The sequence below is a fragment of the Misgurnus anguillicaudatus genome, chromosome 14 (genome assembly GCF_027580225.2).
Source record: "Misgurnus anguillicaudatus chromosome 14, ASM2758022v2, whole genome shotgun sequence".
NCBI classification, from domain to species: domain Eukaryota; kingdom Metazoa; phylum Chordata; class Actinopteri; order Cypriniformes; family Cobitidae; genus Misgurnus; species Misgurnus anguillicaudatus.
The window spans coordinates 7,608,417-7,630,230 of NC_073350.2; the positions used below are offsets into that span (position 1 = coordinate 7,608,417).

The following is a 21,814-nucleotide window of genomic DNA, read 5'->3' on the forward strand; positions in this document are numbered from 1 at the left end:
AATCAAAATGCAGTGGGAAGAGCTCCAGCTCCGCCCCTGGATCTGAATCCAACCCCGCCCCCTGGATGTCGTGTTCTGCAGTGAGGCATAGGTTCGAATCCCGCAAGAGACATGAAAATTAAAGTGATGATAAACCTTGCAAAAAGTGGAGAATTATGTGTAAACAATGTTGAGAAGATAAAAGATTGATATAGTGTACGTTTTTCTTCATTTTTTCTCCTTTTCTCCCCTCTCTTTCCCCCCTCTTTCCTCTCTCTTTTCTTTTCTTCCCCCCCACAAGCAGTCCATTTTGCCCCTTTTTTGGCCGAGTGGTTAAGGCGATGGACTTGAAATCCATTGGGGTCTCCCCGCGCAGGTTCAAACCCTGCCGACTACGTGCGTCTGCTCCTTGGCTTCAGAGATTCACTTGTTGGTTGTTCCAGCTCACGGAGTGCTGTGTTTCTGCTGCTCAAGTTGTTACCATTGGATTTGCGGATGGAAAATTAAGCAGCCTTTCATAGTTTCTCCTGTGTGTGTTAAACAAGCAGCCCTGTTGTCAAGTGACGCAGCTTTCGTTGTCATATTATCCATATACAGTACGCACAACATGAAACCAAAAAAGAGCTGGAACAGGTTTTTGTTTAGAAATGATGTGCATTGTGGCTAATCGAGTTGATCCTAACCTGATGTTAAGGATTAAGGCCCCACCCTTTTGTTTTCACAATTACCACAATTCCCTGCCCTGGATTGTTGTCCTTAATTCATTTAAAAATGTTTTGCACTCATGCTTTTCCTAATAGACAGCGAATAATGAGTAAACCTCTGGTGAAGATCTCTTACCTGTCGAAAAGGCAAAACATACAGCAAAGCCATACCTTCTTCTTCTTCTTCTTCGTTTAATGGCAAGAAGCACCAACTTTAAGGTGCATTATCGCCACCTTCTGTGTTGGAGTGTGAACCAGAGTTTGACCCCACAAAAAAGAACCTAGATTCCCTTAATCAATCCTGTTATTTTTAAACAATGAAATGATCTCTTCAAGCCGTAACCGATTGTATTCTAAGGGTACAAGTCAACAATTCCCACTTGCCTATTTTCCCTCTGCAATGTTTACCTTTTCCTCAATATACTTTCGTCAAAAACAAACAACATGATCTAAAAGCAGCATCTGAAGTCTAATCTCAGTTTAAAGCTTGATTACCACCATGTCGTCCAGCGTCCAGGTATGTGCACAGGAAAGGTGGTGACCTTTGCCATTATTCTTTCGCAGAGGCAATTTCGTAGCCTATGAGGTTTATCCGAGGCGTGATTATTGCTGGTTGAAAACTTTACCCAATACCCCGCCAGGATGACTTGAAATATAGTCAGCTTTGGCAATTTTTGCCAGTCTCTTAAGAGACTTAGAAGGTCGTTGTAAATGAAAGATGTCTGCTAATGTTGTTCGTAGTGAGATTAGGGGAATCAAAGTTCCATCCCAATCGTTGGTGTCACATTCATTTCAATCTTTAATGTGGGAGTCAACATTAAAGATATCAAGGTTGTGTTTTTACAGAGTGTTCTCTACGTCATATGTGATGATTTTGCGGAGAAAAGAGCAAATCATAAAAATGATTTAGCTGGCTTTTCACAGGCAGGGTCACGTTTTTGTCACACGTGCTTTATCTTGGGCCCCCTTAATAGTCAGTTCATCATGTTACGCAGACACACCTACACTTCCTTCAGCTTAGTAACGCTGCCTCTCTGGTGACGTTTTGGAGGACGACTGCTTTTTCCTCAAGAGAAGAGTGTCTCAAGCTAAAGCAAGACTTCTCCCCTTAAAGAGCTCTTGCGGACTCTGTTAGAAGACTGAAGCAGGTGCCGGCTCATTCTGGCATTCTAGTAACATTTACTCTGTCCACAGACCAATGAGTAATGAACAGGTCATGATAAAGAAATCCCAACCTTGTCTGCCAACATTATCAGACCATAGAAGGCATGAGAGGTCATGCCCTGGTACTGAGGAGTGAGCCCGGATAGCTCAGTCGGTAGAGCATCAGACTTTTAATCTGAGGGTCCAGGGTTCAAGTCCCTGTTCGGGCGATGAGCTCAGGTTTGTGTCCTGTCGACTACGTCAGCGAGCATCTCCCCTTGGCATTTGGGTCTGACTCGGGGACGTATTGGATTTTAAGGGGCGGTTTCCCGGACAGGGATTAGACTTGTCCTCGACTAAAATAAATGCAAGAGCTGTCCAAACTGAAAAGAACTTGCTCTGACACCATTGCCCTTTGCTTTGCTGTGAAATGCACACAAGCAATGTTTTTAATAAGGCATGATTGTTCAAACTAGTTGTATTTCCTAATTAAACTGAGGCCTAGTCCTGTCTTAAACTAATCCCTGTGCGGGAAAACACCCCTGAGAGGCATTTTGCTTAAGGTTTGCCGATGAAAGTAAACAAAAAATTTATTGAGACCTCAGAAAATGAATGCCAAGTGCCTTCCGGCCGACGCACTCAGGCAAACCTGCAGGCGCAGCTCTGCCGAAGCCTGGTGGCACGCCGTGATCGTATAGTGGTTAGTACTCTGCGTTGTGGCCGCAGCAACCCCGGTTCGAATCCGGGTCACGGCAGTCCATCCAGGGATGTGGGTGGGTCATCCCACTGCTGCCCCTTTTGTACCTACCTGACCGACAAGTTCTTTTCAGCACACACCAAGCCCAGAGGGTTCGCTAGGTCGACTCGTTGTAGTCGTGGCCGAGTGGTTAAGGCGATGGACTTGAAATCCATTGGGGTCTCCCCGCGCAGGTTCAAACCCTGCCGACTACGTGCGTCTGCTCCTTGGCTTCAGAGATTCACTTGTTGGTTGTTCCAGCTCATGGAGTGCTGTGTTTCTGCTGCTCAAGTTGTTACCATTGGATTTGCGGATGGAAAATTAAGCAGCCTTTCATAGTTTCTCCTGTGTGTGTTAAACAAGCAGCCCTGTTGTCAAGTGACGCAGCTTTCGTTGTCATATTATCCATATACAGCACGCACAACATGAAACCAAAAAAGAGCTGGAACAGGTTTTTGTTTAGAAATGATGTGCATTGTGGCTAATCGAGTTGATCCTAACCTGATGTTAAGGATTAAGGCCCCACCCTTTTGTTTTCACAATTACCACAATTCCCTGCCCTGGATTGTTGTCCTTAATTCATTTAAAAATGTTTTGCACTCATGCTTTTCCTAATAGACAGCGAATAATGAGTAAACCTCTGGTGAAGATCTCTTACCTGTCGAAAAGGCAAAACATACAGCAAAGCCATACCTTCTTCTTCTTCGTTTAATGGCAAGAAGCACCAACTTTAAGGTGCATTATCGCCACCTTCTGTGTTGGAGTGTGAACCAGAGTTTGACCCCACAAAAAAGAACCTAGATTCCCTTAATCAATCCTGTTATTTTTAAACAATGAAATGATCTCTTCAAGCCGTAACCGATTGTATTCTAAGGGTTCAAGTCAACAATTCCCACTTGCCTATTTTCCCTTTGCAATGTTTACCTTTTCCTCAATATACTTTCGTCAAAAACAAACAACATGATCTAAAAGCAGCATCTGAAGTCTAATCTCAGTTTAAAGCTTGATTACCACCATGTCGTCCAGCGTCCAGGTATGTGCACAGGAAAGGTGGTGACCTTTGCCATCATTCTTTCGCAGAGGCAATTTCGTAGCCTATGAGGTTTATCCGAGGCGTGATCATTGCTGGTTGAAAACTTTACCCAATACCCCGCCAGGATGACTTGAAATATAGTCAGCTTTGGCAATTTTTGCCAGTCTCTTAAGAGACTTAGAAGGTCGTTGTAAATGAAAGATGTCTGCTAATGTTGTTCGTAGTGAGATTAGGGGAATCAAAGTTCCATCCCAATCGTTGGTGTCACATTCATTTCAATCTTTAATGTGGGAGTCAACATTAAAGATATCAAGGTTGTGTTTTTACAGAGTGTTCTCTACGTCATATGTGATGATTTTGCGGAGAAAAGAGCAAATCATAAAAATGATTTAGCTGGCTTTTCACAGGCAGGGTCACGTTTTTGTCACACGTGCTTTATCTTGGGCCCCCTTAATAGTCAGTTCATCATGTTACGCAGACACACCTACACTTCCTTCAGCTTAGTAACGCTGCCTCTCTGGTGACGTTTTGGAGGACGACTGCTTTTTCCTCAAGAGAAGAGTGTCTCAAGCTAAAGCAAGACTTCTCCCCTTAAAGAGCTCTTGCGGACTCTTTTAGAAGACTGAAGCAGGTGCCGGCTCATTCTGGCATTCTAGTAACATTTACTCTGTCCACAGACCAATGAGTAATGAACAGGTCATGATAAAGAAATCCCAACCTTGTCTGCCAACATTATCAGACCATAGAAGGCATGAGAGGTCATGCCCTGGTACTGAGGAGTGAGCCCGGATAGCTCAGTCGGTAGAGCATCAGACTTTTAATCTGAGGGTCCAGGGTTCAAGTCCCTGTTCGGGCGATGAGCTCAGGTTTGTGTCCTGTCGACTACGTCAGCGAGCATCTCCCCTTGGCATTTGGGTCTGACTCGGGGACGTATTGGATTTTGAGGGGCGGTTTCCCGGACAGGGATTAGACTTGTCCTCGACTAAAATAAATGCAAGAGCTGTCCAAACTGAAAAGAACTTGCTCTGACACCATTGCCCTTTGCTTTGAAATGCACACAAGCAATGTTTTTAATAAGGCATGATTGTTCAAACTAGTTGTATTTCCTAATTAAACTGAGGCCTAGTCCTGTCTTAAACTAATCCCTGTGCGGGAAAACACCCCTGAGAGGCATTTTGCTTAAGGTTTGCCGGTGAAAGTAAACAAAAAATTGATTGAGACCTCAGAAAATGAATGCCAAGCGCCTTCCGGCCGACGCACTCAGGCAATCCTGCAGGCGCAGCTCTGCCGAAGCCTGGTGGCACGCCGTGATCGTATAGTGGTTAGTACTCTGCGTTGTGGCCGCAGCAACCCCGGTTCGAATCCGGGTCACGGCAGTCCATCCAGGGATGTGGGTGGATCATCCCACTGCTGCCCCTTTTGTACCTACCTGACCGACAAGTTCTTTTCAGCACACACCAAGCCCAGAGGGTTCGCGAGGTTGACTCGTTGTAGTCGTGGCCGAGTGGTTAAGGCGATGGACTTGAAATCCATTGGGGTCTCCCAGCGCAGGTTCAAACCCTGCCGACTACGTGCGTCTGCTCCTTGGCTTCAGAGATTCACTTGTTGGTTGTTCCAGCTCACGGAGTGCTGTGTTTCTGCTGCTCAAGTTGTTACCATTGGATTTGCGGATGGAAAATTAAGCAGCCTTTCATAGTTTCTCCTGTGTGTGTTAAACAAGCAGCCCTGTTGTCAAGTGACGCAGCTTTCGTTGTCATATTATCCATATACAGTACGCACAACATGAAACCAAAAAAGAGCTGGAACAGGTTTTTGTTTAGAAATGATGTGCATTGTGGCTAATCGAGTTGATCCTAACCTGATGTTAAGGATTAAGGCCCCACCCTTTTGTTTTCACAATTACCACAATTCCCTGCCCTGGATTGTTGTCCTTAATTCATTTAAAAATGTTTTGCACTCATGCTTTTCCTAATAGACAGCGAATAATGAGTAAACCTCTGGTGAAGATCTCTTACCTGTCGAAAAGGCAAAACATACAGCAAAGCCATACCTTCTTCTTCTTCTTCTTCGTTTAATGGCAAGAAGCACCAACTTTAAGGTGCATTATCGCCACCTTCTGTGTTGGAGTGTGAACCAGAGTTTGACCCCACAAAAAAGAACCTAGATTCCCTTAATCAATCCTGTTATTTTTAAACAATGAAATGATCTCTTCAAGCCGTAACCGATTGTATTCTAAGGGTACAAGTCAACAATTCCCACTTGCCTATTTTCCCTCTGCAATGTTTACCTTTTCCTCAATATACTTTCGTCAAAAACAAACAACATGATCTAAAAGCAGCATCTGAAGTCTAATCTCAGTTTAAAGCTTGATTACCACCATGTCGTCCAGCGTCCAGGTATGTGCACAGGAAAGGTGGTGACCTTTGCCATCATTCTTTCGCAGAGGCAATTTCGTAGCCTATGAGGTTTATCCGAGGCGTGATCATTGCTGGTTGAAAACTTACCCAATACCCCGCCAGGATGACTTGAAATACAGTCAGCTTTGGCAATTTTTGCCAGTCTCTTAAGAAACTTAGAAGGTCGTTGTAAATGAAAGATGTCTGCTAATGTTGTTCGTAGTGAGATTAGGGGAATCAAAGTTCCATCCCAATCGTTGGTGTCACATTCATTTCAATCTTTAATGTGGGAGTCAACATTAAAGATATCAAGGTTGTGTTTTTACAGAGTGTTCTCTACGTCATATGTGATGATTTTGCGGAGAAAAGAGCAAATCATAAAAATGATTTAGCTGGCTTTTCACAGGCAGGGTCACGTTTTTGTCACACGTGCTTTATCTTGGGCCCCCTTAATAGTCAGTTCATCATGTTACGCAGACACACCTACACTTCCTTCAGCTTAGTAACGCTGCCTCTCTGGTGACGTTTTGGAGGACGACTGCTTTTTCCTCAAGAGAAGAGTGTCTCAAGCTAAAGCAAGACTTCTCCCCTTAAAGAGCTCTTGCGGACTCTGTTAGAAGACTGAAGCAGGTGCCGGCTCATTCTGGCATTCTAGTAACATTTACTCTGTCCACAGACCAATGAGTAATGAACAGGTCATGATAAAGAAATCCCAACCTTGTCTGCCAACATTATCAGACCATAGAAGGCATGAGAGGTCATGCCCTGGTACTGAGGAGTGAGCCCGGATAGCTCAGTCGGTAGAGCATCAGACTTTTAATCTGAGGGTCCAGGGTTCAAGTCCCTGTTCGGGCGATGAGCTCAGGTTTGTGTCCTGTCGACTACGTCAGCGAGCATCTCCCCTTGGCATTTGGGTCTGACTCGGGGACATATTGGATTTTGAGGGGCGGTTTCCCGGACAGGGATTAGACTTGTCCTCGACTAAAATAAATGCAAGAGCTGTCCAAACTGAAAAGAACTTGCTCTGACACCACAGCTTTGCTGTGAAATGCACACAAGCAATGTTTTTAATAAGGCATGATTATTAAAACTAGTTGTATTTCCTAATTAAACTGAGGCCTAGTCCTGTCTTAAACTAATCCCTGTGCGGGAAAACACCCCTGAGAGGCATTTTGCTTAAGGTTTGCCGATGAAAGTAAACAAAAAATTGATTGAGACCTCAGAAAATGAATGCCAAGCACCTTCCGGCCGACGGACTCAGGCAAACCTGCAGGCGCAGCTCTGCCGAAGCCTGGTGGCACGCCGTGATCGTATAGTGGTTAGTACTCTGCGTTGTGGCCGCAGCAACCCCGGTTCGAATCCGGGTCACGGCAGTCCATCCAGGGATGTGGGTGGATCATCCCACTGCTGCCCCTTTTGTACCTACCTGACCGACAAGTTCTTTTCAGCACACACCAAGCCCAGAGGGTTCGCGAGGTCGACTCGTTGTAGTCGTGGCCGAGTGGTTAAGGCGATGGACTTGAAATCCATTGGGGTCTCCCCGCGCAGGTTCAAACCCTGCCGACTACGTGCGTCTGCTCCTTGGCTTCAGAGATTCACATGTTGGTTGTTCCAGCTCACGGAGTGCTGTGTTTCTGCTGCTCAAGTTGTTACCATTGGATTTGCGGATGGAAAATTAAGCAGCCTTTCATAGTTTCTCCTGTGTGTGTTAAACAAGCAGCCCTGTTGTCAAGTGACGCAGCTTTCGTTGTCATATTATCCATATACAGTACGCACAACATGAAACCAAAAAAGAGCTGGAACAGGTTTTTGTTTAGAAATGATGTGCATTGTGGCTAATCGAGTTGATCCTAACCTGATGTTAAGGATTAAGGCCCCACCCTTTTGTTTTCACAATTACCACAATTCCCTGCCCTGGATTGTTGTCCTTAATTCATTTAAAAATGTTTTGCACTCATGCTTTTCCTAATAGACAGCGAATAATGAGTAAACCTCTGGTGAAGATCTCTTACCTGTCGAAAAGGCAAAACATACAGCAAAGCCATACCTTCTTCTTCTTCTTCTTCGTTTAATGGCAAGAAGCACCAACTTTAAGGTGCATTATCGCCACCTTCTGTGTTGGAGTGTGAACCAGAGTTTGACCCCACAAAAAAGAACCTAGATTCCCTTAATCAATCCTGTTATTTTTAAACAATGAAATGATCTCTTCAAGCCGTAACCGATTGTATTCTAAGGGTACAAGTCAACAATTCCCACTTGCCTATTTTCCCTCTGCAATGTTTACCTTTTCCTCAATATACTTTCGTCAAAAACAAACAACATGATCTAAAAGCAGCATCTGAAGTCTAATCTCAGTTTAAAGCTTGATTACCACCATGTCGTCCAGCGTCCAGGTATGTGCACAGGAAAGGTGGTGACCTTTGCCATCATTCTTTCGCAGAGGCAATTTCGTAGCCTATGAGGTTTATCCGAGGCGTGATCATTGCTGGTTGAAAACTTTACCCAATACCCCGCCAGGATGACTTGAAATACAGTCAGCTTTGGCAATTTTTGCCAGTCTCTTAAGAAACTTAGAAGGTCGTTGTAAATGAAAGATGTCTGCTAATGTTGTTCGTAGTGAGATTAGGGGAATCAAAGTTCCATCCCAATCGTTGGTGTCACATTCATTTCAATCTTTAATGTGGGAGTCAACATTAAAGATATCAAGGTTGTGTTTTTACAGAGTGTTCTCTACGTCATATGTGATGATTTTGCGGAGAAAAGAGCAAATCATAAAAATGATTTAGCTGGCTTTTCACAGGCAGGGTCACGTTTTTGTCACACGTGCTTTATCTTGGGCCCCCTTAATAGTCAGTTCATCATGTTACGCAGACACACCTACACTTCCTTCAGCTTAGTAACGCTGCCTCTCTGGTGACGTTTTGGAGGACGACTGCTTTTTCCTCAAGAGAAGAGTGTCTCAAGCTAAAGCAAGACTTCTCCCCTTAAAGAGCTCTTGCGGACTCTGTTAGAAGACTGAAGCAGGTGCCGGCTCATTCTGGCATTCTAGTAACATTTACTCTGTCCACAGACCAATGAGTAATGAACAGGTCATGATAAAGAAATCCCAACCTTGTCTGCCAACATTATCAGACCATAGAAGGCATGAGAGGTCATGCCCTGGTACTGAGGAGTGAGCCCGGATAGCTCAGTCGGTAGAGCATCAGACTTTTAATCTGAGGGTCCAGGGTTCAAGTCCCTGTTCGGGCGATGAGCTCAGGTTTGTGTCCTGTCGACTACGTCAGCGAGCATCTCCCCTTGGCATTTGGGTCTGACTCGGGGACGCATTGGATTTTGAGGGGCGGTTTCCCGGACAGGGATTAGACTTGTCCTCGACTAAAATAAATGCAAGAGCTGTCCAAACTGAAAAGAACTTGCTCTGACACCATTGCCCTTTGCTTTGCTGTGAAATGCACACAAGCAATGTTTTTAATAAGGCATGATTGTTCAAACTAGTTGTATTTCCTAATTAAACTGAGGCCTAGTCCTGTCTTAAACTAATCCCTGTGCGGGAAAACACCCCTGAGAGGCATTTTGCTTAAGGTTTGCCGGTGAAAGTAAACAAAAAATTGATTGAGACCTCAGAAAATGAATGCCAAGCGCCTTCCGGCCGACGCACTCAGGCAAACCTGCAGGCGCAGCTCTGCCGAAGCCTGGTGGCACGCCGTGATCGTATAGTGGTTAGTACTCTGCGTTGTGGCCGGAGCAACCCCGGTTCGAATCCGGGTCACGGCAGTCCATCCAGGGATGTGGGCGGATCATCCCACTGCTGCCCCCTTTGTACCTACCTGACCGACAAGTTCTTTTCAGCACACACCAAGCCCAGAGGGTTCGCGAGGGCGACTGGTTGTAGTCGTGGCCGAGTGGTTAAGGCGATGGACTTGAAATCCATTGGGGTCTCCCCGCGCAGGTTCAAACCCTGCCGACTACGTGCGTCTGCTCCTTGGCTTCAGAGATTCACATGTTGGTTGTTCCAGCTCACGGAGTGCTGTGTTTCTGCTGCTCAAGTTGTTACCATTGGATTTGCGGATGGAAAATTAAGCAGCCTTTCATAGTTTCTCCTGTGTGTGTTAAACAAGCAGCCCTGTTGTCAAGTGACGCAGCTTTCGTTGTCATATTATCCATATACAGTACGCACAACATGAAACCAAAAAAGAGCTGGAACAGGTTTTTGTTTAGAAATGATGTGCATTGTGGCTAATCGAGTTGATCCTAACCTGATGTTAAGGATTAAGGCCCCACCCTTTTGTTTTCACAATTACCACAATTCCCTGCCCTGGATTGTTGTCCTTAATTCATTTAAAAATGTTTTGCACTCATGCTTTTCCTAATAGACAGCGAATAATGAGTAAACCTCTGGTGAAGATCTCTTACCTGTCGAAAAGGCAAAACATACAGCAAAGCCATACCTTCTTCTTCTTCTTCTTCGTTTAATGGCAAGAAGCACCAACTTTAAGGTGCATTATCGCCACCTTCTGTGTTGGAGTGTGAACCAGAGTTTGACCCCACAAAAAAGAACCTAGATTCCCTTAATCAATCCTGTTATTTTTAAACAATGAAATGATCTCTTCAAGCCGTAACCGATTGTATTCTAAGGGTACAAGTCAACAATTCCCACTTGCCTATTTTCCCTCTGCAATGTTTACCTTTTCCTCAATATACTTTCGTCAAAAACAAACAACATGATCTAAAAGCAGCATCTGAAGTCTAATCTCAGTTTAAAGCTTGATTACCACCATGTCGTCCAGCGTCCAGGTATGTGCACAGGAAAGGTGGTGACCTTTGCCATCATTCTTTCGCAGAGGCAATTTCGTAGCCTATGAGGTTTATCCGAGGCGTGATCATTGCTGGTTGAAAACTTTACCCAATACCCCGCCAGGATGACTTGAAATACAGTCAGCTTTGGCAATTTTTGCCAGTCTCTTAAGAAACTTAGAAGGTCGTTGTAAATGCAAGATGTCTGCTAATGTTGTTCGTAGTGAGATTAGGGGAATCAAAGTTCCATCCCAATCGTTGGTGTCACATTCATTTCAATCTTTAATGTGGGAGTCAACATTAAAGATATCAAGGTTGTGTTTTTACAGAGTGTTCTCTACGTCATATGTGATGATTTTGCGGAGAAAAGAGCAAATCATAAAAATGATTTAGCTGGCTTTTCACAGGCAGGGTCACGTTTTTGTCACACGTGCTTTATCTTGGGCCCCCTTAATAGTCAGTTCATCATGTTACGCAGACACACCTACACTTCCTTCAGCTTAGTAACGCTGCCTCTCTGGTGACGTTTTGGAGGACGACTGCTTTTTCCTCAAGAGAAGAGTGTCTCAAGCTAAAGCAAGACTTCTCCCCTTAAAGAGCTCTTGCGGACTCTGTTAGAAGACTGAAGCAGGTGCCGGCTCATTCTGGCATTCTAGTAACATTTACTCTGTCCACAGACCAATGAGTAATGAACAGGTCATGATAAAGAAATCCCAACCTTGTCTGCCAACATTATCAGACCATAGAAGGCATGAGAGGTCATGCCCTGGTACTGAGGAGTGAGCCCGGATAGCTCAGTCGGTAGAGCATCAGACTTTTAATCTGAGGGTCCAGGGTTCAAGTCCCTGTTCGGGCGATGAGCTCAGGTTTGTGTCCTGTCGACTACGTCAGCGAGCATCTCCCCTTGGCATTTGGGTCTGACTCGGGGACGTATTGGATTTTGAGGGGCGGTTTCCCGGACAGGGATTAGACTTGTCCTCGACTAAAATAAATGCAAGAGCTGTCCAAACTGAAAAGAACTTGCTCTGACACCATTGCCCTTTGCTTTGCTGTGAAATGCACACAAGCAATGTTTTTAATAAGGCATGATTGTTCAAACTAGTTGTATTTCCTAATTAAACTGAGGCCTAGTCCTGTCTTAAACTAATCCCTGTGCGGGAAAACACCCCTGAGAGGCATTTTGCTTAAGGTTTGCCGGTGAAAGTAAACAAAAAATTGATTGAGACCTCAGAAAATGAATGCCAAGCGCCTTCCGGCCGACGCACTCAGGCAAACCTGCAGGCGCAGCTCTGCCGAAGCCTGGTGGCACGCCGTGATCGTATAGTGGTTAGTACTCTGCGTTGTGGCCGCAGCAACCCCGGTTTGAATCCGGGTCACGGCAGTCCATCCAGGGATGTGGGTGGATCATCCCACTGCTGCCCCTTTTGTACCTACCTGACCGACAAGTTCTTTTCAGCACACACCAAGCCCAGAGGGTTCGCGAGGTCGACTCGTTGTAGTCGTGGCCGAGTGGTTAAGGCGATGGACTTGAAATCCATTGGGGACTCCCCGCGCAGGTTCAAACCCTGCCGACTACGTGCGTCTGCTCCTTGGCTTCAGAGATTCACTTGTTGGTTGTTCCAGCTCACGGAGTGCTGTGTTTCTGCTGCTCAAGTTGTTACCATTGGATTTGCGGATGGAAAATTAAGCAGCCTTTCATAGTTTCTCCTGTGTGTGTTAAACAAGCAGCCCTGTTGTCAAGTGACGCAGCTTTCGTTGTCATATTATCCATATACAGTACGCACAACATGAAACCAAAAAAGAGCTGGAACAGGTTTTTGTTTAGAAATGATGTGCATTGTGGCTAATCGAGTTGATCCTAACCTGATGTTAAGGATTAAGGCCCCACCCTTTTGTTTTCACAATTACCACAATTCCCTGCCCTGGATTGTTGTCCTTAATTCATTTAAAAATGTTTTGCACTCATGCTTTTCCTAATAGACAGCGAATAATGAGTAAACCTCTGGTGAAGATCTCTTACCTGTCGAAAAGGCAAAACATACAGCAAAGCCATACCTTCTTCTTCTTCTTCTTCGTTTAATGGCAAGAAGCACCAACTTTAAGGTGCATTATCGCCACCTTCTGTGTTGGAGTGTGAACCAGAGTTTGACCCCACAAAAAAGAACCTAGATTCCCTTAATCAATCCTGTTATTTTTAAACAATGAAATGATCTCTTCAAGCCGTAACCGATTGTATTCTAAGGGTACAAGTCAACAATTCCCACTTGCCTATTTTCCCTCTGCAATGTTTACCTTTTCCTCAATATACTTTCGTCAAAAACAAACAACATGATCTAAAAGCAGCATCTGAAGTCTAATCTCAGTTTAAAGCTTGATTACCACCATGTCGTCCAGCGTCCAGGTATGTGCACAGGAAAGGTGGTGACCTTTGCCATCATTCTTTCGCAGAGGCAATTTCGTAGCCTATGAGGTTTATCCGAGGCGTGATTATTGCTGGTTGAAAACTTTACCCAATACCCCGCCAGGATGACTTGAAATATAGTCAGCTTTGGCAATTTTTGCCAGTCTCTTAAGAGACTTAGAAGGTCGTTGTAAATGAAAGATGTCTGCTAATGTTGTTCGTAGTGAGATTAGGGGAATCAAAGTTCCATCCCAATCGTTGGTGTCACATTCATTTCAATCTTTAATGTGGGAGTCAACATTAAAGATATCAAGGTTGTGTTTTTACAGAGTGTTCTCTACGTCATATGTGATGATTTTGCGGAGAAAAGAGCAAATCATAAAAATGATTTAGCTGGCTTTTCACAGGCAGGGTCACGTTTTTGTCACACGTGCTTTATCTTGGGCCCCCTTAATAGTCAGTTCATCATGTTACGCAGACACACCTACACTTCCTTCAGCTTAGTAACGCTGCCTCTCTGGTGACGTTTTGGAGGACGACTGCTTTTTCCTCAAGAGAAGAGTGTCTCAAGCTAAAGCAAGACTTCTCCCCTTAAAGAGCTCTTGCGGACTCTGTTAGAAGACTGAAGCAGGTGCCGGCTCATTCTGGCATTCTAGTAACATTTACTCTGTCCACAGACCAATGAGTAATGAACAGGTCATGATAAAGAAATCCCAACCTTGTCTGCCAACATTATCAGACCATAGAAGGCATGAGAGGTCATGCCCTGGTACTGAGGAGTGAGCCCGGATAGCTCAGTCGGTAGAGCATCAGACTTTTAATCTGAGGGTCCAGGGTTCAAGTCCCTGTTCGGGCGATGAGCTCAGGTTTGTGTCCTGTCGACTACGTCAGCGAGCATCTCCCCTTGGCATTTGGGTCTGACTCGGGGACGTATTGGATTTTAAGGGGCGGTTTCCCGGACAGGGATTAGACTTGTCCTCGACTAAAATAAATGCAAGAGCTGTCCAAACTGAAAAGAACTTGCTCTGACACCATTGCCCTTTGCTTTGCTGTGAAATGCACACAAGCAATGTTTTTAATAAGGCATGATTGTTCAAACTAGTTGTATTTCCTAATTAAACTGAGGCCTAGTCCTGTCTTAAACTAATCCCTGTGCGGGAAAACACCCCTGAGAGGCATTTTGCTTAAGGTTTGCCGATGAAAGTAAACAAAAAATTTATTGAGACCTCAGAAAATGAATGCCAAGTGCCTTCCGGCCGACGCACTCAGGCAAACCTGCAGGCGCAGCTCTGCCGAAGCCTGGTGGCACGCCGTGATCGTATAGTGGTTAGTACTCTGCGTTGTGGCCGCAGCAACCCCGGTTCGAATCCGGGTCACGGCAGTCCATCCAGGGATGTGGGTGGGTCATCCCACTGCTGCCCCTTTTGTACCTACCTGACCGACAAGTTCTTTTCAGCACACACCAAGCCCAGAGGGTTCGCTAGGTCGACTCGTTGTAGTCGTGGCCGAGTGGTTAAGGCGATGGACTTGAAATCCATTGGGGTCTCCCCGCGCAGGTTCAAACCCTGCCGACTACGTGCGTCTGCTCCTTGGCTTCAGAGATTCACTTGTTGGTTGTTCCAGCTCATGGAGTGCTGTGTTTCTGCTGCTCAAGTTGTTACCATTGGATTTGCGGATGGAAAATTAAGCAGCCTTTCATAGTTTCTCCTGTGTGTGTTAAACAAGCAGCCCTGTTGTCAAGTGACGCAGCTTTCGTTGTCATATTATCCATATACAGCACGCACAACATGAAACCAAAAAAGAGCTGGAACAGGTTTTTGTTTAGAAATGATGTGCATTGTGGCTAATCGAGTTGATCCTAACCTGATGTTAAGGATTAAGGCCCCACCCTTTTGTTTTCACAATTACCACAATTCCCTGCCCTGGATTGTTGTCCTTAATTCATTTAAAAATGTTTTGCACTCATGCTTTTCCTAATAGACAGCGAATAATGAGTAAACCTCTGGTGAAGATCTCTTACCTGTCGAAAAGGCAAAACATACAGCAAAGCCATACCTTCTTCTTCTTCGTTTAATGGCAAGAAGCACCAACTTTAAGGTGCATTATCGCCACCTTCTGTGTTGGAGTGTGAACCAGAGTTTGACCCCACAAAAAAGAACCTAGATTCCCTTAATCAATCCTGTTATTTTTAAACAATGAAATGATCTCTTCAAGCCGTAACCGATTGTATTCTAAGGGTTCAAGTCAACAATTCCCACTTGCCTATTTTCCCTTTGCAATGTTTACCTTTTCCTCAATATACTTTCGTCAAAAACAAACAACATGATCTAAAAGCAGCATCTGAAGTCTAATCTCAGTTTAAAGCTTGATTACCACCATGTCGTCCAGCGTCCAGGTATGTGCACAGGAAAGGTGGTGACCTTTGCCATCATTCTTTCGCAGAGGCAATTTCGTAGCCTATGAGGTTTATCCGAGGCGTGATCATTGCTGGTTGAAAACTTTACCCAATACCCCGCCAGGATGACTTGAAATACAGTCAGCTTTGGCAATTTTTGCCAGTCTCTTAAGAAACTTAGAAGGTCGTTGTAAATGAAAGATGTCTGCTAATGTTGTTCGTAGTGAGATTAGGGGAATCAAAGTTCCATCCCAATCGTTGGTGTCACATTCATTTCAATCTTTAATGTGGGAGTCAACATTAAAGATATCAAGGTTGTGTTTTTACAGAGTGTTCTCTACGTCATATGTGATGATTTTGCGGAGAAAAGAGCAAATCATAAAAATGATTTAGCTGGCTTTTCACAGGCAGGGTCACGTTTTTGTCACACGTGCTTTATCTTGGGCCCCCTTAATAGTCAGTTCATCATGTTACGCAGACACACCTACACTTCCTTCAGCTTAGTAACGCTGCCTCTCTGGTGACGTTTTGGAGGACGACTGCTTTTTCCTCAAGAGAAGAGTGTCTCAAGCTAAAGCAAGACTTCTCCCCTTAAAGAGCTCTTGCGGACTCTGTTAGAAGACTGAAGCAGGTGCCGGCTCATTCTGGCATTCTAGTAACATTTACTCTGTCCACAGACCAATGAGTAATGAACAGGTCATGATAAAGAAATCCCAACCTTGTCTGCCAACATTATCAGACCATAGAAGGCATGAGAGGTCATGCCCTGGTACTGAGGAGTGAGCCCGGATAGCTCAGTCGGTAGAGCATCAGACTTTTAATCTGAGGGTCCAGGGTTCAAGTCCCTGTTCGGGCGATGAGCTCAGGTTTGTGTCCTGTCGACTACGTCAGCGAGCATCTCCCCTTGGCATTTGGGTCTGACTCGGGGACATATTGGATTTTGAGGGGCGGTTTCCCGGACAGGGATTAGACTTGTCCTCGACTAAAATAAATGCAAGAGCTGTCCAAACTGAAAAGAACTTGCTCTGACACCACAGCTTTGCTGTGAAATGCACACAAGCAATGTTTTTAATAAGGCATGATTATTAAAACTAGTTGTATTTCCTAATTAAACTGAGGCCTAGTCCTGTCTTAAACTAATCCCTGTGCGGGAAAACACCCCTGAGAGGCATTTTGCTTAAGGTTTGCCGATGAAAGTAAACAAAAAATTGATTGAGACCTCAGAAAATGAATGCCAAGCACCTTCCGGCCGACGGACTCAGGCAAACCTGCAGGCGCAGCTCTGCCGGAGCCTGGTGGCACGCCGTGATCGTATAGTGGTTAGTACTCTGCGTTGTGGCCGCAGCAACCCCGGTTCGAATCCGGGTCACGGCAGTCCATCCAGGGATGTGGGTGGATCATCCCACTGCTGCCCCTTTTGTACCTACCTGACCGACAAGTTCTTTTCAGCACACACCAAGCCCAGAGGGTTCGCGAGGTCGACTCGTTGTAGTCGTGGCCGAGTGGTTAAGGCGATGGACTTGAAATCCATTGGGGTCTCCCCGCGCAGGTTCAAACCCTGCCGACTACGTGCGTCTGCTCCTTGGCTTCAGAGATTCACATGTTGGTTGTTCCAGCTCACGGAGTGCTGTGTTTCTGCTGCTCAAGTTGTTACCATTGGATTTGCGGATGGAAAATTAAGCAGCCTTTCATAGTTTCTCCTGTGTGTGTTAAACAAGCAGCCCTGTTGTCAAGTGACGCAGCTTTCGTTGTCATATTATCCATATACAGTACGCACAACATGAAACCAAAAAAGAGCTGGAACAGGTTTTTGTTTAGAAATGATGTGCATTGTGGCTAATCGAGTTGATCCTAACCTGATGTTAAGGATTAAGGCCCCACCCTTTTGTTTTCACAATTACCACAATTCCCTGCCCTGGATTGTTGTCCTTAATTCATTTAAAAATGTTTTGCACTCATGCTTTTCCTAATAGACAGCGAATAATGAGTAAACCTCTGGTGAAGATCTCTTACCTGTCGAAAAGGCAAAACATACAGCAAAGCCATACCTTCTTCTTCTTCTTCTTCGTTTAATGGCAAGAAGCACCAACTTTAAGGTGCATTATCGCCACCTTCTGTGTTGGAGTGTGAACCAGAGTTTGACCCCACAAAAAAGAACCTAGATTCCCTTAATCAATCCTGTTATTTTTAAACAATGAAATGATCTCTTCAAGCCGTAACCGATTGTATTCTAAGGGTACAAGTCAACAATTCCCACTTGCCTATTTTCCCTCTGCAATGTTTACCTTTTCCTCAATATACTTTCGTCAAAAACAAACAACATGATCTAAAAGCAGCATCTGAAGTCTAATCTCAGTTTAAAGCTTGATTACCACCATGTCGTCCAGCGTCCAGGTATGTGCACAGGAAAGGTGGTGACCTTTGCCATCATTCTTTCGCAGAGGCAATTTCGTAGCCTATGAGGTTTATCCGAGGCGTGATCATTGCTGGTTGAAAACTTTACCCAATACCCCGCCAGGATGACTTGAAATACAGTCAGCTTTGGCAATTTTTGCCAGTCTCTTAAGAAACTTAGAAGGTCGTTGTAAATGAAAGATGTCTGCTAATGTTGTTCGTAGTGAGATTAGGGGAATCAAAGTTCCATCCCAATCGTTGGTGTCACATTCATTTCAATCTTTAATGTGGGAGTCAACATTAAAGATATCAAGGTTGTGTTTTTACAGAGTGTTCTCTACGTCATATGTGATGATTTTGCGGAGAAAAGAGCAAATCATAAAAATGATTTAGCTGGCTTTTCACAGGCAGGGTCACGTTTTTGTCACACGTGCTTTATCTTGGGCCCCCTTAATAGTCAGTTCATCATGTTACGCAGACACACCTACACTTCCTTCAGCTTAGTAACGCTGCCTCTCTGGTGACGTTTTGGAGGACGACTGCTTTTTCCTCAAGAGAAGAGTGTCTCAAGCTAAAGCAAGACTTCTCCCCTTAAAGAGCTCTTGCGGACTCTTTTAGAAGACTGAAGCAGGTGCCGGCTCATTCTGGCATTCTAGTAACATTTACTCTGTCCACAGACCAATGAGTAATGAACAGGTCATGATAAAGAAATCCCAACCTTGTCTGCCAACATTATCAGACCATAGAAGGCATGAGAGGTCATGCCCTGGTACTGAGGAGTGAGCCCGGATAGCTCAGTCGGTAGAGCATCAGACTTTTAATCTGAGGGTCCAGGGTTCAAGTCCCTGTTCGGGCGATGAGCTCAGGTTTGTGTCCTGTCGACTACGTCAGCGAGCATCTCCCCTTGGCATTTGGGTCTGACTCGGGGACGTATTGGATTTTGAGGGGCGGTTTCCCGGACAGGGATTAGACTTGTCCTCGACTAAAATAAATGCAAGAGCTGTCCAAACTGAAAAGAACTTGCTCTGACACCATTACCCTTTGCTTTGCTGTGAAATGCACACAAGCAATGTTTTTAATAAGGCATGATTGTTCAAACTAGTTGTATTTCCTAATTAAACTGAGGCCTAGTCCTGTCTTAAACTAATCCCTGTGCGGGAAAACACCCCTGAGAGGCATTTTGCTTAAGGTTTGCCGGTGAAAGTAAACAAAAAATTGATTGAGACCTCAGAAAATAAATGCCAAGCGCCTTCCGGCCGACGCACTCAGGCAAACCTGCAGGCGCAGCTCTGCCGAAGCCTGGTGGCACGCCGTGATCGTATAGTGGTTAGTACTCTGCGTTGTGGCCGGAGCAACCCCGGTTCGAATCCGGGTCACGGCAGTCCATCCAGGGATGTGGGCGGATCATCCCACTGCTGCCCCCTTTGTACCTACCTGACCGACAAGTTCTTTTCAGCACACACCAAGCCCAGAGGGTTCGCGAGGGCGACTGGTTGTAGTCGTGGCCGAGTGGTTAAGGCGATGGACTTGAAATCCATTGGGGTCTCCCCGCGCAGGTTCAAACCCTGCCGACTACGTGCGTCTGCTCCTTGGCTTCAGAGATTCACTTGTTGGTTGTTCCAGCTCACGGAGTGCTGTGTTTCTGCTGCTCAAGTTGTTACCATTGGATTTGCGGATGGAAAATTAAGCAGCCTTTCATAGTTTCTCCTGTGTGTGTTAAACAAGCAGCCCTGTTGTCAAGTGACGCAGCTTTCGTTGTCATATTATCCATATACAGTACGCACAACATGAAACCAAAAAAGAGCTGGAACAGGTTTTTGTTTAGAAATGATGTGCATTGTGGCTAATCGAGTTGATCCTAACCTGATGTTAAGGATTAAGGCCCCACCCTTTTGTTTTCACAATTACCACAATTCCCTGCCCTGGATTGTTGTCCTTAATTCATTTAAAAATGTTTTGCACTCATGCTTTTCCTAATAGACAGCGAATAATGAGTAAACCTCTGGTGAAGATCTCTTACCTGTCGAAAAGGCAAAACATACAGCAAAGCCATACCTTCTTCTTCTTCTTCTTCGTTTAATGGCAAGAAGCACCAACTTTAAGGTGCATTATCGCCACCTTCTGTGTTGGAGTGTGAACCAGAGTTTGACCCCACAAAAAAGAACCTAGATTCCCTTAATCAATCCTGTTATTTTTAAACAATGAAATGATCTCTTCAAGCCGTAACCGATTGTATTCTAAGGGTACAAGTCAACAATTCCCACTTGCCTATTTTCCCTCTGCAATGTTTACCTTTTCCTCAATATACTTTCGTCAAAAACAAACAACATGATCTAAAAGCAGCATCTGAAGTCTAATCTCAGTTTAAAGCTTGATTACCACCATGTCGTCCAGCGTCCAGGTATGTGCACAGGAAAGGTGGTGACCTTTGCCATCATTCTTTCGCAGAGGCAATTTCGTAGCCTATGAGGTTTATCCGAGGCGTGATCATTGCTGGTTGAAAACTTTACCCAATACCCCGCCAGGATGACTTGAAATATAGTCAGCTTTGGCAATTTTTGCCAGTCTCTTAAGAGACTTAGAAGGTCGTTGTAAATGAAAGATGTCTGCTAATGTTGTTCGTAGTGAGATTAGGGGAATCAAAGTTCCATCCCAATCGTTGGTGTCACATTCATTTCAATCTTTAATGTGGGAGTCAACATTAAAGATATCAAGGTTGTGTTTTTACAGAGTGTTCTCTACGTCATATGTGATGATTTTGCGGAGAAAAGAGCAAATCATAAAAATGATTTAGCTGGCTTTTCACAGGCAGGGTCACGTTTTTGTCACACGTGCTTTATCTTGGGCCCCCTTAATAGTCAGTTCATCATGTTACGCAGACACACCTACACTTCCTTCAGCTTAGTAACGCTGCCTCTCTGGTGACGTTTTGGAGGACGACTGCTTTTTCCTCAAGAGAAGAGTGTCTCAAGCTAAAGCAAGACTTCTCCCCTTAAAGAGCTCTTGCGGACTCTTTTAGAAGACTGAAGCAGGTGCCGGCTCATTCTGGCATTCTAGTAACATTTACTCTGTCCACAGACCAATGAGTAATGAACAGGTCATGATAAAGAAATCCCAACCTTGTCTGCCAACATTATCAGACCATAGAAGGCATGAGAGGTCATGCCCTGGTACTGAGGAGTGAGCCCGGATAGCTCAGTCGGTAGAGCATCAGACTTTTAATCTGAGGGTCCAGGGTTCAAGTCCCTGTTCGGGCGATGAGCTCAGGTTTGTGTCCTGTCGACTACGTCAGCGAGCATCTCCCCTTGGCATTTGGGTCTGACTCGGGGACGTATTGGATTTTGAGGGGCGGTTTCCCGGACAGGGATTAGACTTGTCCTCGACTAAAATAAATGCAAGAGCTGTCCAAACTGAAAAGAACTTGCTCTGACACCATTGCCCTTTGCTTTGCTGTGAAATGCACACAAGCAATGTTTTTAATAAGGCATGTTTGTTCAAACTAGTTGTATTTCCTAATTAAACTGAGGCCTAGTCCTGTCTTAAACTAATCCCTGTGCGGGAAAACACCCCTGAGAGGCATTTTGCTTAAGGTTTGCCGGTGAAAGTAAACAAAAAATTGATTGAGACCTCAGAAAACGAATGCCAAGCGCCTTCCGGCCGACGCACTCAGGCAAACCTGCAGGCGCAGCCCTGCCGAAGCCTGGTGGCACGCCGTGATCGTATAGTGGTTAGTACTCTGCGTTGTGGCCGCAGCAACCCCGGTTCGAATCCGGGTCACGGCAGTCCATCCAGGGATGTGGGCGGATCATCCCACTGCTGCCCCCTTTGTACCTACCTGA

The 21,814-nt window shown here is 45.0% G+C and overlaps 1 protein-coding gene and 36 non-coding genes across 37 annotated transcripts in view; all 37 read left to right on the forward strand.

Annotated features, from left to right (window-relative positions):
• The window catches only part of prr13 (proline rich 13), a 359,338-nt gene that overhangs the window by 42,882 nt on the left and 294,642 nt on the right, over positions 1–21,814 (forward strand). The gene's annotated exons all lie outside the window — the stretch shown is intronic.
• Positions 292–376, forward strand: trnas-uga (transfer RNA serine (anticodon UGA)). The gene has a single exon. It is a non-coding gene; the product is annotated as a tRNA-Ser (tRNA).
• LOC141369636 (U4 spliceosomal RNA) lies at positions 1,236–1,376 on the forward strand. Its single transcript, XR_012373431.1, has one exon. It is a non-coding gene; the product is annotated as a U4 spliceosomal RNA (small nuclear RNA).
• On the forward strand, positions 1,984–2,056 carry trnak-uuu (transfer RNA lysine (anticodon UUU)). Its single transcript has one exon. It is a non-coding gene; the product is annotated as a tRNA-Lys (tRNA).
• On the forward strand, positions 2,510–2,581 carry trnah-gug (transfer RNA histidin (anticodon GUG)). Its single transcript has one exon. It is a non-coding gene; the product is annotated as a tRNA-His (tRNA).
• trnas-uga (transfer RNA serine (anticodon UGA)) lies at positions 2,696–2,777 on the forward strand. Its single transcript has one exon. It is a non-coding gene; the product is annotated as a tRNA-Ser (tRNA).
• On the forward strand, positions 3,631–3,771 carry LOC141369642 (U4 spliceosomal RNA). Its single transcript, XR_012373437.1, has one exon. It is a non-coding gene; the product is annotated as a U4 spliceosomal RNA (small nuclear RNA).
• trnak-uuu (transfer RNA lysine (anticodon UUU)) lies at positions 4,379–4,451 on the forward strand. The gene has a single exon. It is a non-coding gene; the product is annotated as a tRNA-Lys (tRNA).
• On the forward strand, positions 4,900–4,971 carry trnah-gug (transfer RNA histidin (anticodon GUG)). The gene has a single exon. It is a non-coding gene; the product is annotated as a tRNA-His (tRNA).
• trnas-uga (transfer RNA serine (anticodon UGA)) lies at positions 5,086–5,167 on the forward strand. Its single transcript has one exon. It is a non-coding gene; the product is annotated as a tRNA-Ser (tRNA).
• LOC141369659 (U4 spliceosomal RNA) lies at positions 6,027–6,166 on the forward strand. Its single transcript, XR_012373454.1, has one exon. It is a non-coding gene; the product is annotated as a U4 spliceosomal RNA (small nuclear RNA).
• On the forward strand, positions 6,774–6,846 carry trnak-uuu (transfer RNA lysine (anticodon UUU)). Its single transcript has one exon. It is a non-coding gene; the product is annotated as a tRNA-Lys (tRNA).
• trnah-gug (transfer RNA histidin (anticodon GUG)) lies at positions 7,293–7,364 on the forward strand. Its single transcript has one exon. It is a non-coding gene; the product is annotated as a tRNA-His (tRNA).
• trnas-uga (transfer RNA serine (anticodon UGA)) lies at positions 7,479–7,560 on the forward strand. The gene has a single exon. It is a non-coding gene; the product is annotated as a tRNA-Ser (tRNA).
• Positions 8,420–8,560, forward strand: LOC141369654 (U4 spliceosomal RNA). The gene has a single exon (XR_012373449.1). It is a non-coding gene; the product is annotated as a U4 spliceosomal RNA (small nuclear RNA).
• trnak-uuu (transfer RNA lysine (anticodon UUU)) lies at positions 9,168–9,240 on the forward strand. The gene has a single exon. It is a non-coding gene; the product is annotated as a tRNA-Lys (tRNA).
• trnah-gug (transfer RNA histidin (anticodon GUG)) lies at positions 9,694–9,765 on the forward strand. Its single transcript has one exon. It is a non-coding gene; the product is annotated as a tRNA-His (tRNA).
• Positions 9,880–9,961, forward strand: trnas-uga (transfer RNA serine (anticodon UGA)). Its single transcript has one exon. It is a non-coding gene; the product is annotated as a tRNA-Ser (tRNA).
• Positions 10,821–10,961, forward strand: LOC141369655 (U4 spliceosomal RNA). The gene has a single exon (XR_012373450.1). It is a non-coding gene; the product is annotated as a U4 spliceosomal RNA (small nuclear RNA).
• trnak-uuu (transfer RNA lysine (anticodon UUU)) lies at positions 11,569–11,641 on the forward strand. The gene has a single exon. It is a non-coding gene; the product is annotated as a tRNA-Lys (tRNA).
• trnah-gug (transfer RNA histidin (anticodon GUG)) lies at positions 12,095–12,166 on the forward strand. Its single transcript has one exon. It is a non-coding gene; the product is annotated as a tRNA-His (tRNA).
• trnas-uga (transfer RNA serine (anticodon UGA)) lies at positions 12,281–12,362 on the forward strand. Its single transcript has one exon. It is a non-coding gene; the product is annotated as a tRNA-Ser (tRNA).
• Positions 13,222–13,362, forward strand: LOC141369637 (U4 spliceosomal RNA). The gene has a single exon (XR_012373432.1). It is a non-coding gene; the product is annotated as a U4 spliceosomal RNA (small nuclear RNA).
• On the forward strand, positions 13,970–14,042 carry trnak-uuu (transfer RNA lysine (anticodon UUU)). Its single transcript has one exon. It is a non-coding gene; the product is annotated as a tRNA-Lys (tRNA).
• trnah-gug (transfer RNA histidin (anticodon GUG)) lies at positions 14,496–14,567 on the forward strand. Its single transcript has one exon. It is a non-coding gene; the product is annotated as a tRNA-His (tRNA).
• Positions 14,682–14,763, forward strand: trnas-uga (transfer RNA serine (anticodon UGA)). The gene has a single exon. It is a non-coding gene; the product is annotated as a tRNA-Ser (tRNA).
• LOC141369656 (U4 spliceosomal RNA) lies at positions 15,617–15,757 on the forward strand. Its single transcript, XR_012373451.1, has one exon. It is a non-coding gene; the product is annotated as a U4 spliceosomal RNA (small nuclear RNA).
• On the forward strand, positions 16,365–16,437 carry trnak-uuu (transfer RNA lysine (anticodon UUU)). The gene has a single exon. It is a non-coding gene; the product is annotated as a tRNA-Lys (tRNA).
• Positions 16,884–16,955, forward strand: trnah-gug (transfer RNA histidin (anticodon GUG)). The gene has a single exon. It is a non-coding gene; the product is annotated as a tRNA-His (tRNA).
• On the forward strand, positions 17,070–17,151 carry trnas-uga (transfer RNA serine (anticodon UGA)). The gene has a single exon. It is a non-coding gene; the product is annotated as a tRNA-Ser (tRNA).
• LOC141369657 (U4 spliceosomal RNA) lies at positions 18,011–18,151 on the forward strand. Its single transcript, XR_012373452.1, has one exon. It is a non-coding gene; the product is annotated as a U4 spliceosomal RNA (small nuclear RNA).
• Positions 18,759–18,831, forward strand: trnak-uuu (transfer RNA lysine (anticodon UUU)). Its single transcript has one exon. It is a non-coding gene; the product is annotated as a tRNA-Lys (tRNA).
• Positions 19,285–19,356, forward strand: trnah-gug (transfer RNA histidin (anticodon GUG)). The gene has a single exon. It is a non-coding gene; the product is annotated as a tRNA-His (tRNA).
• trnas-uga (transfer RNA serine (anticodon UGA)) lies at positions 19,471–19,552 on the forward strand. Its single transcript has one exon. It is a non-coding gene; the product is annotated as a tRNA-Ser (tRNA).
• On the forward strand, positions 20,412–20,552 carry LOC129428293 (U4 spliceosomal RNA). The gene has a single exon (XR_008638934.2). It is a non-coding gene; the product is annotated as a U4 spliceosomal RNA (small nuclear RNA).
• trnak-uuu (transfer RNA lysine (anticodon UUU)) lies at positions 21,160–21,232 on the forward strand. Its single transcript has one exon. It is a non-coding gene; the product is annotated as a tRNA-Lys (tRNA).
• trnah-gug (transfer RNA histidin (anticodon GUG)) lies at positions 21,686–21,757 on the forward strand. Its single transcript has one exon. It is a non-coding gene; the product is annotated as a tRNA-His (tRNA).